Below are 16,327 nucleotides of genomic sequence, written 5' to 3'. Positions count from 1 at the left end.
AGCTTGCCAGGCTCTGCCGTACAGGCGGGATACTCTCAGTAGCTTGCCGGGCTCTCTGAGAGGGATGGAGGAATCGAACCTGTCGGCCTCGTACAAGTCGAAGCCCTGCCTGCTGTACTACTGCTCCAGCCCTTGAGAAGAAGAGCTGTGACTTATTCATCATCAACCACACAACTTCTCAGTCAAGACACTCACTAAGCTTTCATGAGATTTGAAAAGTGATATTCCCCACATCTTGATATAGTCTCCATTTTAGTTTTGAGCAAGTGTGTGAAATTCACTGCATGGACTTCAATGATTGGACAATTGGGGGATATTACCTTGGGGAATCTAGTCTACTGTGTTTTTGTTTTGTATATTTTTTTCAGTTCTTTCAGTCCATCCTCATTATCATTCTTAAGATTCTATCCCCACTCTGTAGATCACATCTTCTAAATGTTTTGGTCTAAGAACTCTAAAATCTTCCCTTTCTTCCCTGATCTCTAAGCTGTCGGCAGCTACTAGCTCTGTTAAAGTATTTCATATTAGGTTTTTTCTGCTAATAAGATTTTGTCTCAAATTTGGAATATTTAACCATACTAATTGTAATGGACTGCAGCAATAACACAGCAGGTAGGGTGTTTGCCTTGCACGTGGCCGACCCAGGTTTGATTCCTCCATGCCTCTCAGAGAGCCCGGCAAGCTACCGAGAGTATCTCACCCGCAAGGCAGAGCCTGACAAGCTCCCCGTGGCATATTCAATATGCCAAAAACAGTAAGAACAAGTTTCACAATGGAGATGTTACTGGTGCCCACTTGAGCAAATCAATGGACAACAGGAGACAGTGCAGTGCAGTGTAGTGCTACTAGCTGTAATGGTTACTTTTATGTATCAACTTATCCAGGACAGGGTGTCTAGATATAGGGCTAAATATTTTTCTAAATGTTCCTGTAAAGATATTTTTAGATGATTTTAAGATCTAAATAAGTAGACTTTGAATAAATTAAATCATTTTTCTTATCAGGTTGGGTCTCACCTAATAAGTTGAGGGCCTCAACAACAATAACAAAATGCTGATGTTACCATTTAAAAAACAAGAAACAAATTCTACTAGATGAAGTTCTCCATTTAGTTTCAGATTGCAACTCTTTGCCAGGTCTCTAAGGAGCTGGTTTACCATGCAGATTTTGGATTTATGAAATCTCCACATCATGTGAGTTAGTTTTTATGTTTTTTTTTTAATTTCTTTTTGGGTCACACCCAGTGATGCACAGGAGTTACTCCTGGCTCTGCACTCAGGAATTACCCCTGGCGGTGCTCAGGGGACCATATGGGATGCTGGGAATCGAACCCATGTCGGCCACATGCAAGGCAAACGCCCTACCCATTGTGCTATTGCTTCAGCCCTGTGAGTTAGTTTTTAAAGTTTCTCTTTATCTTTCTCTTTATCTCTTCCTCTCTCCCTATCTCTATATAGATGTATAGACATTGATAGATTTAACACACACACACAGATACATACATCCTGTATACTCTGGTTTTTTGGAAAGAGTCCTAATACAGTTTTTATAATTTCTGTGTGTTTGTTTTTTTGCTCTTTTTTCCTTTTTATTGTCATGAATACAACTCTTACCAATAATTTATCCTAAAAAAGTTATCCAAAATTAATACCAGGAGCTAGTTTTAATTTTTAAAGAATTAATGATACAATGCCTCAATTATATCATTATCTCCTTCTTTTGTATCATACATATCTCCTCCATCAAAAGACTGTACCAGTATATAATACTTTGGTGTTGCATTGATATCTTTGATTCCCGTATTCTTTTCAGCACACATCACATTTCTATTTAAATTTTCTTTATTTTAGTTTTTGGGCCACACACAGGGGTTCTCAGCACTACACCTGACTCTGCTCAAGAATCACTCTGGAACAAGTTTTGGGGGACTGTATGTGTCACCAGAGATTTTGCCCAGGTAAGCCACGTGCAAGGCCAGCGATGTACTATCTCTCTGGCTCCCACTTTACAATTCTTAAGTATTCTCCAAGAGGAATAGAATTCTGCAAATTTACTTCATGGGCATGCTCATGTTATATAAACTGTTTTGATATGCCTTAAACATTAATTTCTGGTGTGTTAGCTTGTTCTATGACTCCTTCTTCTTAAAACAGCTGACAGAATAATTCACAGATGCCAAAGTTTCCCTAGGATGGAGTTTCATCCTAATCCACAAGTAAAGGCAAAGGAAGGAGAATATTTTTAGAAGGAGTTTTTTTAGGCCAGGCCTGGAAGTGAAATGCGTATTTCCACTATCAAAGCATTCGGTAATCTTAGTTATATAGCCAGCTGGATGCAGAGGTTCTGGGGAATGCAGTTTAGCTGCATGCCTAGGAAGACGAGAACATGGACTGTGGTGAGCAGCTGTCAATTCTACCATGGTGTGAAACCTTCTTTACACCCTAGTAAGAATGTGCACTCTGTAATTAGAAACACCCACCAGATGATCTTATCAAACAGCATCCTGAAATTTCCAGCCCCTGATTTTTTTCATGTTCTAATCTGACCAAAATATCAGGGCTTTGTTGGGTAGTTGTAAGGATTAAACTAGATAAATGTGTATATGTGGCTGGCAGACAGAGGCTTACAATCCATAGTAGATTTCTTCATGATTTTTCTAGCATATTTTTGGTAAATGTGTATTTATATTTTGTTATTTCTGTTATTTGCACTCATCCTCTATACTTTGGGGGTGTGAAAATATTACAGCGTTCTGGATTTTATTTTTTGCTTTTTTATTTCTCTTATTGCTTCTACGAGTTTTGAACTAGTGGTCCTCCATAGTGGACAGGATGTCTATTGTATTGATTCCAGCGAGTTTATGGGATGGGTGTAGACTTTCTTCAATTCCCTTTTTACTTCTAAAATATCAAAATTCCAAAGGCCAAATTGAAATAGCACACTCATCACTCCCATCAATCTCTTCTGACTAGTCTCACTACTGTGTTTCTGTTGGTTGGTTTGTGCCTCAGGTGGCCCCAACACCCATCCCTCACCTTCAGAACATCTTTTCCGTTTCTTCCCAACCAACATTTGCCAAAGGTGCACTTTCTCAATAATGGGAAGAAGATGACTGATTTCAGATTGGACCACTGACAGCAATCTTCGTTGGGGGAAACTGTACCAGGGACTTGTATATTCCTAATTCCAGTATTGCATCTCAACATGAACTATAGGTCATTGGTTTTCAACCTTTGTTGCTGCTGTTGTTGTTGTTGTTTTTGCTTCTTGGCTCACACACCTGGCGATGCACTGGGGTTACTCCTGGCTCAGGCACTGAGGAATTAATCCTGGCAGTGCTCAGGGAACCATATGGCATGATGGAAATCAAACCCGGGTCAGTCACATGCAAGGCAAGCACCCTACCTGCTGTGCTATCTCTCCAGCTTTTCAACGTTTTTATATACGCTGGTAACACCGTTCTATGAGAAACACTGCCTTCATTGACTTTAAGAGAGTTTGATCTGCACTTAGAAAAGTGGCCTGGGTCTTTCCATAGACACTTGGATACAAGGTCTTCAAATACAGAAGAGGGCCTGGAGATGGAGTTCAAAGGTCAGGGGTGCATGTCTTGCATATGTGAAGACCCAATTTCCGTCCCTGGCTCTGAACGGCATCCCAGCACCACCTGTGTGGCCCTGGTGGCCCCCCAGCTCACTGGGCTCAAGTGGTACTGCCCCACCAGTCAAGCCCTGTGCTGTCACACCTGCACCCCTAGTCAAGTATCACTGAGAAAGATCCTCCTAACTCTACAAAACGATAAGGGAGGTCTCCAGAAAGAATTACAGGAGATGAATTTAAAGAGATTTTTATTTAAGGAAACTTTACCATAGACAGGCAAACTATTTTTTGGAGCAAGCATAAACTTCCTTATACCCTCAAAATTCTATTTATTCTTTTTATTTCCAGTAATGTAACCCTCTTTTCCCCTTATAACTAAGAATACTGGTGTGTGGCCTAATCAAAACTTATAGCTGATCTATTGCTGCATGTGATTTAGTATCTAAGAAAAATGAAGATTAACAGGTCTCTCAATCTTCCTATGCAACGCTACTGTTGAAAAAATGTTTCAGGGAGAAATATAATCAAGTAGAAACAGAGGCTTCAATCTTCAAATGTGCATTTCTCTGAATGCACCAACCATTTCAACCTTACCATGAGTCCTTTTACAATTTTTCTCATTCTAAAGAGGTTTCTTTTATGATCTTCCTCATTAAAAAAAATACAGATTTTTAAATAATCATTTTATTTCTATTTACATAAGATTTGCATTTGCTATGTCTCCTTGCCAGGTTGAGTAGGCACAACAGAAAATGGTTTGTGTTTCTGCAATGAATAAGACACCAGAAGAACAGCCAGACCTGGAAGGGCCAGGTTAGGTGAGTGACAAGGTGTGAAGTACCTAAGGCAATTCACCCCAAGTGACGATCACTAAAAGCATCACCCTAAGAGTTCTGGCCATACAAGAAGCAAGAAAAGGAACAAGAAAATAAATACTATCTCAACAGGAAGAAAGTGCACAGAGCGTCCTGACCCACGATGCTGGCAGAGTGAAGCTGGACTGAAGACCAAAAGCCTGTGGGGCAAAAATACCCTCCTGAGGGCTTGCTAAGATATCTATCATGGGATTATTGATGGCTCTGTTTGATCGTCAAATGAGAGACTGTCATAAATCAGAAGGACAAAGGAAGGTTTTTATCCAAATGACTGAAAAGTCTTCAAACATCTGGTCTGAAAAAGCTTCAGTGGCAAGGGTGTAACTTAGATCTGCTATTAGGTGAACTGAAGGTTTGCAGTTGGCTCGCATGCTTATACTCTTTCAAGGAGCAGGGATTAATGACCAGAGAGGAGGGCTAAAGCCTTAACCAGAGTGGATTATTATTCAGACTGGCTGGTAGAAATCCCTTTGAGGGTATCTTTTGCTTGTATTTTTTCAATTTATTAGGGTACTTCCTTTTATTTCTAAGGAAAGGCCACCTTCCCTTCCCCTCTTAAATTTTAGCAAAATACACAGACCATCAATTTGACTGTCTTAACTACTGTTAAGAATGAAGTCTGGGGGCATTAAGTACAATCATATTATCACATTCCTCTTTATTTTAAATGATTAAAAGTACTGCACTAATCGAGGACAGAATAGAGGGTTTCAATAATAATAAAATGGTGTCACAGATTCCTTCTCCACTTCCAATCTTAGGACTAACGTTCCCTTTCAACTGTCTCCTTTCATATGTCCTCACCCCCAACCTCTGGCCATGCACACACATATGATTTTCAGAACCAGGAGAGGGTCTCAGATGATGAACATGACACTTGTTCAATGTTCTGTCATTACCGTAATTTCTGGTACCAGCATTTCCAATCCTTCCACACAAGGTTGCAAGATTGCGTCTTCCCCTTACAGTTCCCTAAGCACAATAGTCCCTTGTGTCTCAATGTGACTGTGAAGCTCCTTGTGTATCATTTTCCTTTGACATTAATTTTGTGGGATGGGCAGGGGAGAATCCAAACAGTTGTTATATTCTTTCCACTTCCACTCTACACTCCAAAGCCAGACCTGATTTAGACCTGTCCCACATCCCTCGTTTCTTAGAATGAGGTACCTTATTCTTCTGCACATACTAACTTCAGGATTCTGGCACTATAGTGTCATGTTTTACTAGATATGTTTGAAGATGATAGTATTCAGCCTAAATTCAAGCTTGCATCTCCATTTGTTGACCTGCCATAGGCTCATGGTCTCTGGTACAAAGATAGGTGTTTCTAATAATCCCTTCACCCAGAATTAAAACCAAATTGCCAAATGCTTGGTATTCATAATAGACCGTTCATTAGCCATGGAGGCAAGAAATTACTTGAGTCACCATAGTATACTGCATTAACTTGCAAAGCTAATATTTACTTCCTAACAGTTTGGCAAACTTCAGTCATCAAAGACAAAAATACCACAATAGCTAACTAGATATAGGAAATGTCTAGATACGGAAATTTGATGATAGTATCTTATTACTCTATCATTAGAGCAGTAACATAAGTGCCACATTTTTTAATTTCTTTAAGTATCTCCATTATTTGTCCTTAGATACACACTACAAATTGCCATGTACATAGTACCTTTTGTCAAGTTTGTTAGGGCAATATCATTATCTCCACTTTGCAAATAAAAACTTATTTTATGGAAGAAACTGAAATAAAGCATTAGTAAGTGTCAGACTAGGAGAGTTGCAATTTCTGGAACCCCATAAAATATTACAATGCCTTAAAGTGAGAGAAGAGAGAGAAAATAAACTCAGACTTCAGTCTTCTCACATCCCATTTCTCACCCAACTCTCACCAGCTCCTTTACATTTTTAATTTGGACAACAATTATTTATAGAGGAGAGAAGTTGAGGTAAATTTATGAATGTAACGGAGAAAGAATTCTGTGGGGCAAATGCAACAAAGTGTTGGATTTTTCAAAGAAAACACTAGGATTCATCAGCAAGACCTTATTGTCCAAAACAACATTTTTCAGACCTAAATTGTCTGTAATAGGTAAAAGATGCTCTAAGAGTCACACACACACAAACACACACACACACAGAGGATGGATATTAGAATTTGCTTTTGAGATATTTAGATTTGAACAACTGAGACACCAAATCAATAAGTTCTTCTTAGAGTTTTATCTTTCCAATAATTTACCAAAAAATCCCTGCAGTTTGTAATGTCAAGATTCAACATGGTTGAATCCTCTATGCCACAAATCAGAGGTAAATATTCTATATAATGAAGCAGCATAAGTACCTTAAGCTGCCTTGAAGACAAGTGAGATATTGCAACTCTAGTAATTATGGCTCGGTATAAATACTAGATATAAATAAATGACAAGGTTAAAACTTGTCATTTACCTATTATTTATTTGACTAGCAAATGACTACCCATCATTAAGGTGATATAAATATGTGAAATGTATGTCATCTAATAATGAACAATCAAGTAATACTAAGAGACAGTGCTTAAATTTTTTTAAACTTTATTTTTTTTGTTATTGTACTTGCAAATTTTTTTTCTTTTTTTTTAATTTAATAGTTTATTTTTAATTAGTGAGTCAACGTGAGGGTACAGTTACAGATTTATACATTTTTGTGCTCATGTTTCTCCCTTACAAAGTTTGATAACCCATCCCTTCACCAGTGCCCATTCTCTACCAAAAGTAAACCCAACATCCCTCCCCCCCTCCCCAGTCCTGTCTCCCCCCCACCCCACACTGCCACTATGGCAGGGTATTCCCTTTTGTTCTCTCTCTCTGATTAGGTGTTGTGGTTTGCAATAAAGGTGTTGAGTGGCCATTGTGTTCAGTCTCTAGTCTATATTGGGCCTGCATCATCTTTCCCCCACATGACCTCCAATCACATTTTACTTGGTGTTCCCTTCTCTGAGTTGCCCAGAATGAGAGAAAAAAATACAATGAATCACAGGTTAATTTTGAATTCACATTCACTAAGTTTAAAATAAATAATTCCATTGTTGGAAAAAATGTTGAATTTATTCTTGCAATTAGAAATGTGAAAGTAGGAGCCAGAAATATAACTCAAAGGGCTGGAGTAGATGCTGAACATTTTTGCCCAGGATTTATCCCCAGCACCAGATGTGCCTGTAGCATTATACCCAGAGTATCCCTTAGCATCTCTTTGGTATGTATGACTCCCATGCCACCAAAAAGGTGGGAAAAAAGGAAAATATAAAAATTGTTTTGATTAAATGACAACATTGTTTTAGTCGCAATAAAATATGTGCTTTTAATAACAAGAGAAAAACATAAACACAATTTATATTGGTTACATATAAAATTTGTTGGCTTAAAATTCATAGAAAGATCTATTTAGGCCAGAAAGCTAAATTTTCTAGAAATAATAGCCTTAATGAGGAAAGTTCTCTGTACTGATTAGAAGTTATTTCCAGATTATGTTGTTTTTTAAAAAGTAAAATTAAAAAGAGTACATGTATAATATTCCACCTATTGTAAAAGACAAACGCCCTACCCACTGTGCTATCACTCCATAAGCCAAAAACAATAACAAGAAGTCTCACGTGGAGATGTTACTGTTGCCCACTCAAGCAAATAGATGACCAACGGAATGACAGTGATGACAGTGATACAGTGATTTTGAAAGAATACAGGGGCCATAGAGGTAGTACAGGGGTTAAGATGTTTATCTTGCCTGCAGCTAACTTAGGTTTTATCCCCAGTATCACATATGGTCCTCTAACCACCACCAGGTATGATCCCTGAAAGCACAGTTAGTAGTAAACCCAAGCACTTTCAGGTGTTGTCCAAAAATAAATACATGATATATGTAAAATATATAATATATGACATATGTGAAATATATCATATATCATGTATAATATATTATATCTGAGATATATAATATATTTATATATAGATACATATGTCAGGGTTTTTCTTATAAGAAATACAAGAAAGATAAATCAGTTAATAAAAATAGTTGCCAGAGGCAATGATTAAGAATGCGGTAGAAGAGGTAGGACAGGAGCAAATACCTAAGTGCAGGGAAATGATCCAAAAAGCAAAGAGAAACTTCGCAAACCTTCATTAGTCATATAAAAGTATGGCAAATAAAGCCCTTGATTTCAATAATTTCAGTGTCAAGTGCCTGAATTCACCACTCGAAAGGCACAGAGTGACAGAATGGATCAGAAAATTGAACTCAACTTTTTATTGATTATAGTAGTCATACCTGAATAATAATGCTAAATTCAGGTAAAAGAATGTAAAGCTATCTTTCTGACAAGCAGTATCTAAAAAAGTCTGTGACAGTTATACGAGACAACGCTGACTTCAAACTTTAAAAACTAATGGGCAGAAGTGATAGTAAAATGGATAGGGTGCTTGCTTTGCACATGGCTAACCCAGGTTCAAACCTTGGCATCCCATATGGTTCCCTGAGCACCACCAGGAGTGACCCCCCCCAAGTACAGAGCTCCTATCCATTGCCAGGTGTGACCCAAAAATCAAAATAAAACTAATAAGGGATAGATATGGACATGCATGGATCCAGGGATTTATACTTCAAGAAAAGAAGTCATTAAATGTGCACTAAATGAAGAATGACCAAAATATATAATGTAATTTCTTTTTGTTTCTGGGGGAGCACATCTGGGAGTGCTTGAGGCTTATTCTGGACTCTGTTCTTGGGGATTACTCCTGACGGGGCTTGAGGAACCATGTGAGACAACAGCAATTGAATCTGGATTGGCTGCATGCAGGTAAGTGCTTTGAATGCTGCACTATTTCTCTAGCACCTATCTCTAAAAGGCATAGGAAAGATAGTAAAAGCAACACTATAGTAACAGATTTTAACACTCCCCCCTCTTATAACTAAAGAGATCATTTCAGGAAAAAAAATCAACATTTATCTTAAGGGAAGAATTGGAAGAGATGGGCTTAGTAGATATGAACATATGTACCCCCAAATATTAAGAACATATTCTTCTAAAGTGCACACGAGACATGTTTCAGGATAGATCATTTGCTGGGACACAAAACAAGACTTCATAAAACCAAGAGAATAGAAATTACATCAACCATCTTCTCAGGTCATAATATCTTAAAAGTGTAAATTAAGTATAGACAGAAAGCTGAGAAAAAATCAAATGTCCAGAAGTTAATGAACTTATTACTAAACAACCCCAGGGTCAAAGAGGAAATTAAAGAAGAAATCAAAATATTTTTGGAAATAGATGAAAATGAAGGCATGACATCATAACATGGAGGACACAGCATGTTATCTTTAAAGGAAAATTCACATTTCAGCCAGTATTCGTCAGGAAACAAGACCAAACTAAATACCTAACTATAATAACTAAATGCCTAATCTACATCTTATGTTGTTCTTGAAAAGGAGCAACAAAGGGAGCCCGAAGCAGAAGAAATGATAAAACTTAAAGTAAAAATCAGCAATATAGAAAGCAAAAAATATAAAAGATAAATAAAACCAAGAACTAGTTTTCAAAAGAATAAATAAGATCAACAAACCCTGGGCCAGAAAAAAAAAAAACTCTTATTCACTGTTGGTAGGAATATCACTGGTTTGTCCTTTACATAAAGCAGAATAGAGGGCCAGAGAACTATAGTGTGTGATGTTAAGTGAAATAAGTAAGAGAATGACAGCATTTCTATGTGATAGATAAAGAAACGAAGCAAGGGGAATGGGTAGTATCTTTTGCAAACAGACCCTTGGGCTCTCAAAGCAGAATAGAAGTTACAAAACACAGGTGGAACTGTGTGGAAGAATGAACCTGGGAGCCTGGAAAGACTGAGAGAAAGTGGCGGAGAGAAGCTTGTACTCTGGTGGCAGATGTGGTATAGCAATATTATATTCCTGTAGCACTGTAGCACTGTCATCCCGTTGCTCATCGATTTGCGCAAGCAGGCACCAGTAACGTCTCCATTGTGAGACTTGTTGTTACTGTTTTTGGCATATCGAATATGCCACGGGTAGCTTGCTAGGCTCTGCCGTGTGGGCGAGATACTCTCCGTAGCTTGCCGGGCTCTCCAAGAGGGAAAGAGGAATCTAACTCAGGTCAGTTGAGTGCAAGGCAAACACCCTACCCACTGTGCTATGGCTCCAGCCCATTATATTCCTAAAACATCAATATTCATAAAACTGATATTCATAAAACATTAATATTCATAGAGCAATACTAAAAGTTTTATTAATCACTTTGCCATTTTTACAGAGCTTCATTGATAAACACCAAACGCGGTTGTGTTAATTCAGTCAAAAAGTCTGGTGGGGAGAAATATGAACTTGTTCCAGGGATTAGGAATGTTATCAGAAAAGAAAACAACAACAACAAAAAACTTGAAAACTGCTGCTCGAGAAGGAACTAGAATTACTAGGTCAGGTGGACATGATGATGCCTTGAATAAAATTAGCCTGGGAGAAGAGAGAGAGGCCTAGAGGATGTTGCTCACCAGAAAATCTTTGATAAAAGGCCTAGTTAGGGTCTTTCACTTAATCCCTCAGGAAAAGGAAATCAATTCCATCTGTCTTCCATTCAGCTAGACACAGAGCATCATGGCTCCTACTAGTGAAGAAATATTGCACTCTTTCACTTTAGAGCGCCACCGTTCTCATTCAATCCTATGACAAAGTACTCATTATCCTATTTTATGGGTGAGAAAATTGAGGAGCCTAGCTGTTAAGATGCCTATGCCAAGAAGCAAAACAAAGCAAGATATCTATTATCCCCTATCTCAAAACATGTTGTAAAATATTGGAGGCTCCATGATTAAAAAAAGAAGATCATCATTATTAGAGGTTTTGCATTCTGTAATAATAATGATTAAATAGGTCAGATTTTTGAAGAAAACTTGAACCTGTGCTTTATTTTCCAGTTTTCACTAATATATGAAGAAACCAAGTTTGTGTGGTTTTGGTATTTTTTTAACTTCAAATGATGTCTAATGAACAGCCTATAAATTAATCTCTGTTGACAACTATTTCAAAATTGGACTCAGCAGAATTGGTAGACAGCTGGTTACATCATCAATGATTTTTAAAAGATTATAAAATCTTGAAAATTATGCAAAAATTCAGGTGAATTTTACAAGTGTTTTTATAATTTACAACTTATAGGGAAAATACTTAAAAAAGATTCTGGGCTGTATCCTAATGTGATCATTGCTTGTGCTTGAAATTATCCTCAGGTCACTGTCTACAACAGTTGCCCAATTTAGTAATGTAATGGTTGCTACATAGTATCATCTTATTGGTCACATAATCATGTAAAAAGTCATGTAAAACCATGATACACGATGATACACTTTCATATAAAAAAGATCACATAATAGCTTCTGCAGTCTGAAGTCTGCAGCAGAAACCAGTCTGCTGTGTGTGTGTGTGTGTGTGTGTGTGTGTGTGTGTGTGTGTGTGTGTGTGAGTGGAAGAGAGAGATAGGGGCCTCATGTGAAACCTCATGTGAAATGAGCCTGTCACTTCAAAGGGGCAGCTGGCCAAAAGCAGGTGGGCGGCTCTCTGGGGAAGGTGTAGGGACAGTTGTGCTGGATCGCACATGTGGCCCCACAGCCAATGAGTGCAACTGGAAGATCAAAAGCAACCTGAAAAATCATAGGTCACCTCCCCCACCTCAATCTGTACCTCTCAACTAGGATTACGATGTCATGCGTTTGAAAGAGAGCACCTGATCTTTACAAGGTCAAGAGCCACAGACTTTGGGGAGTTTGTAATGGATCTGAATCAGCAAATTTCATTACTGCCAAGCGCAGAAATTCAGGTAGTTCCCAAATCCCTTTAAAGTTGGCAGAGGAAATTTGCATTCCACAGGTTTCCATGGGCCCTTTTGAAGTGTCTCCAGGAGCAAACAACTTTTCCAGAAGGACTCATTTAGCAAGGCTCATAAAGAGTGATGAATGTTCTGCAAACATCCCATTCTGTTCCCCCAGGACTGCCATCCAGGTAGAAAGAAGACAGGCTCTCCCCATTACACCCTAGGACGAGGTCACTAATCATGCAGTGACACCCTTGATAAATATTCCACAAATATTTCACGTGTAAATAACATGTGATTCCAATGCATCATTCTAAGTACTTGTCTTTTTTCCTCGGTTAGGGGGAAAACATTGTTTCTAGGTTTATTTAGACTGAATGTCCCATATGCAATTTTAACAGAATCAAGTCAGTGAACAGCCTAACATACAGGACCCTGTGGTTATGGTAAAGGGTCTGCTGGGAATTGTTTCCTTAGACTTTATGAAAAGCAAAATAATCTAACTATTGATTCTGCTAATTAACTCTGAGAATATAAGCAATTCTTTACGACCTTCTGTGTTCTGATTTCTGCCTTTGGAAATCCTTAGCCTTGTCTCAGCGGAGGTATATAGTATTTAGGAAAAAGTTTGACTATTTCAACATTACATTGTAAATGTTCACTGAAAGATTAAAAAGTCAGTCAAATGTTTTGTTCATATATGTCTTGCAGATCCCATTTCCAAAACTAAAATTTTTGATTGACTTCTACTGTTTTTCTTTAACTAAATACATTGAAAACATCTGCAAAATACAGGCCCAGTTTTGAGGTTCCTTGGAGGAAAGACCCTCTAGGCTGGAAAGAATATATATGTATACATATATATATATACACACACATATATATATTCAGCTGTAATCACACTTTTATGGTTAATATAAGCCACTGTTACTCAGGCCTTTTCCTCCTCAGCTGGTGCTAAAAAATCTGGACAGCTCAGATAAAAGTAGATTTTACTCTACAAATAATATGTGCGGTTTATTACATTTTATATCTCATCTTGCATGGTTCAGTGTGTCCATCAACACAATTTCACAAAATAACAAATCTTGTTCAGTGAATGTTTAAGGCATGTTCTCTCTGCCTGGGTACCTAGAAATGTTAGCTTATTTGATTTAATTACAAAAGAGCAAATCAATAAAACATGATCACCAGAAAATTTCAAGCTATGCACGCTCAATAAATTTATTCATTTAACTGCCAGAAATCATGCCAAATTTCTCTGGCAGGAAATTCAAATTATCTGATTATATTTGATTAAAACTGAAGTAAAACCAGTGGGAGAAAACAGCAATCGTTTGCAGGGAAGCCCTGACACGGAAAGAACTCACCTGATAGTTATAATTATGTTTGCTGTTAGATAATGTTTAAGCCTTGTTACTAGCAAGCCCAAGACTTTAGATACTATGGGGAATTAATAAAATCAAATTAATTATAAAGGTCTCTACTTTTGATATGCAAGTACTTTTTAATGTTTTGTGTGATTTTCAGCCAAGAATAATGAGACTCACTCACTGCATTGAGTGAGTGGTTCACAATGGGGAGAGGTTGGGTACAAGAGGTGCAGAGATAGGGGGATAGGTGTAAAACTGCCATATAACTAACAGTGATATCATAAGCTGGCCATCCTGTGACATGGCAGAAAGCTGGTTGTGTGTTACCTGCCATCATTTCTACCGAGATAGTTTTCCAGCTTTCTCATTCTGTCAACTCTATATGTTTAAAATAGACTCAGTTGCAATCTATTAGCCTTATTTTTACTGTTGTTTGCAATCAAGAGTTCTCCAAATACAAAATATGAAACGGGGACGGGGGAGGTGACAAATAAAGAAACTTCAAATATGCACTTGTTTGTTTGGAAAAATATAGGACGAGATAAAGGAGAAATTCAACAATTTTTCCAGATAAAATTGACAACTTTTCATCTGAAGTTGTGAAACAGCTGACAAAACAGTTGGATTTTGTATCTTAGGTGCCAAGGCTGCTGTATAAGAGAAATAGAATGAAATTATAGTGTTGGAACATATTACATATGACAGTTATTTCTCAAAAAAAAAGGAAGGACGGAAGGAGGAAATCTGGGCAGATGGTAGCTTATTTGAATGCAGAGAGCTTGAACAAACTTTCTGAACTGCTGAATCCACCAACTCTGGACTTCCTCTTACTGAGTTAAGCCACTTCCTTAATGCCCAGCAGCTTGAGTAATTTATTTATTTATCATCAAAGTCATCTTAGTAGCATACCAAGAAAACTGGATTCAAGTCTTGGTATGAGCATGAAGACCTGGTATTTGTCCTGAAATGGACTCAGAGATTTTTTAAAGGGGTTTCTGTATTACAGTGTTCACTTAATAAGGATTTCACTGTGCATGCTTAAATTACCCATAATACTTGGAACCCTATTTATTTGTCTTTGTTGGCTTTTAGTTTGGGGGCCACACCCAGTGGTGCTCTGGGGTTATTCCTGGCTCTTTGCTCAGGGATCACTCCTGGTGAAGTTTAGGGAACCATATGGAGTGTCAGGGATTAAATTGAGTTCAGCCACATGCAAGTGCCCTACCCAGTTGTACAATCCCTCCTGTCCCTACTATCTTTTCTTTAAACCCGCCATATTTACTTTATTTGTTTCTTATTTATTGGGTTTGGGGATACACCTCGTGGTGCTCAGGGTTTATTCCTGGCTCTGTGCTCCAGGGTGAGTCCTGACGGGACTCCAGGATTATATGCAGTGCTGGATCAGATGTGGCTTGTCACAGCAAGGCAAATGTCTTAACCTCTGTGCTATCCCTCTGGCCCTTTATGTCTTTTGTCTTTTAATGACTGAAACCAAATGTCTAAAATAATAGCCTCTAAAAGTAATGTTTGGGACTGGAGCGATAGCACAGCAGGTAAGGCTTGCACGCAGCTGACCCAGGTTCGACTCCCAGCATCCCATATGGTCCCCCGAGCACCGTCAGGAGTAATTCCTGAGTGCAGAGCCAGGAATAGCCCCTGAGCATCGCCAGGTGTGACCCAAGAAAAGTAAAAAAAAATTAAAAATAAATAAATAAAAGAAACATTTGCTTTTGCCAGTCTTCTACCTCTCTCCAAACTTGAGTTTGGCTCTGTGTTGAAGAACAGGGTCTCTGAGGATATCTTGGTGGACGAAAGCTTTGTCCGAGGGCATAGTCACAGATTCCCTGTGGGCATGCAGTGATTAGTTATAAAATACTCACCAATCCTTGGCAACTGTCCTCCTGGCCACTCTCTGTGATGATAAACATCAATTCCTGACAATTCAGAGCCTGGCTGGAGGCAGAGACGGGGCACATCATGAAGGCTCATCTCAGTGACCACCTGTACCTATGGTGGCGTCAGAGCAGGGTCACAGAACCTTCCTGGCTTTCACAAACTTGCACATTTCATTGAAATCACTATGGCCCACAACAGACAAGGCTACTTCAGGACTCACACTTGTACCCCAGATTCTCTTGGCAGCCCCTTCCTCTAAGATACATACCCATTTGTCTTCAGCCTGCTGCTCTGCTCTGGTCCAAGTCCCCGTGTCTGCCTTTCTGCCCACTGCAAACGCTCTTTCCTCCCTCCCCAGCTCCTGTATTGCCGCTAAAGCATGGGAGATCATTGTTTGTAATCAATGTCTGTGCCCCAAATATTTGAGTTAGTGTGGAATTAATATCCTGTATATTAATATGGTAAATCTTTCACTAGTACAAAATGAAGGTTGTAGGGAAGTTCTTCCTTCTCTTAGAAGAACTTTTCTCAACAGAGTCATTCAGAAGCTTTCTTCTGGGATGGGTAACAGTCTGGAGTTCTTGCTCTTAAATGTGGCATGTTGTAAAGCACTTCTGATCCTTGCCCTCCCTGCTTCCCTGCCTCATTTCCTATTTCTCTCACTCCTCCTTCCTGGGGTTTGCACTCCTCAATGATGGACTCCAATAGAAAGCTATCAT

The sequence above is a fragment of the Sorex araneus genome, chromosome 1 (assembly GCF_027595985.1).
Source record: "Sorex araneus isolate mSorAra2 chromosome 1, mSorAra2.pri, whole genome shotgun sequence".
NCBI lineage: Eukaryota > Metazoa > Chordata > Mammalia > Eulipotyphla > Soricidae > Sorex > Sorex araneus.
The sequence above is the reverse complement of the archived record's forward strand: the minus strand, read 5'-3'. Positions refer to the sequence as shown.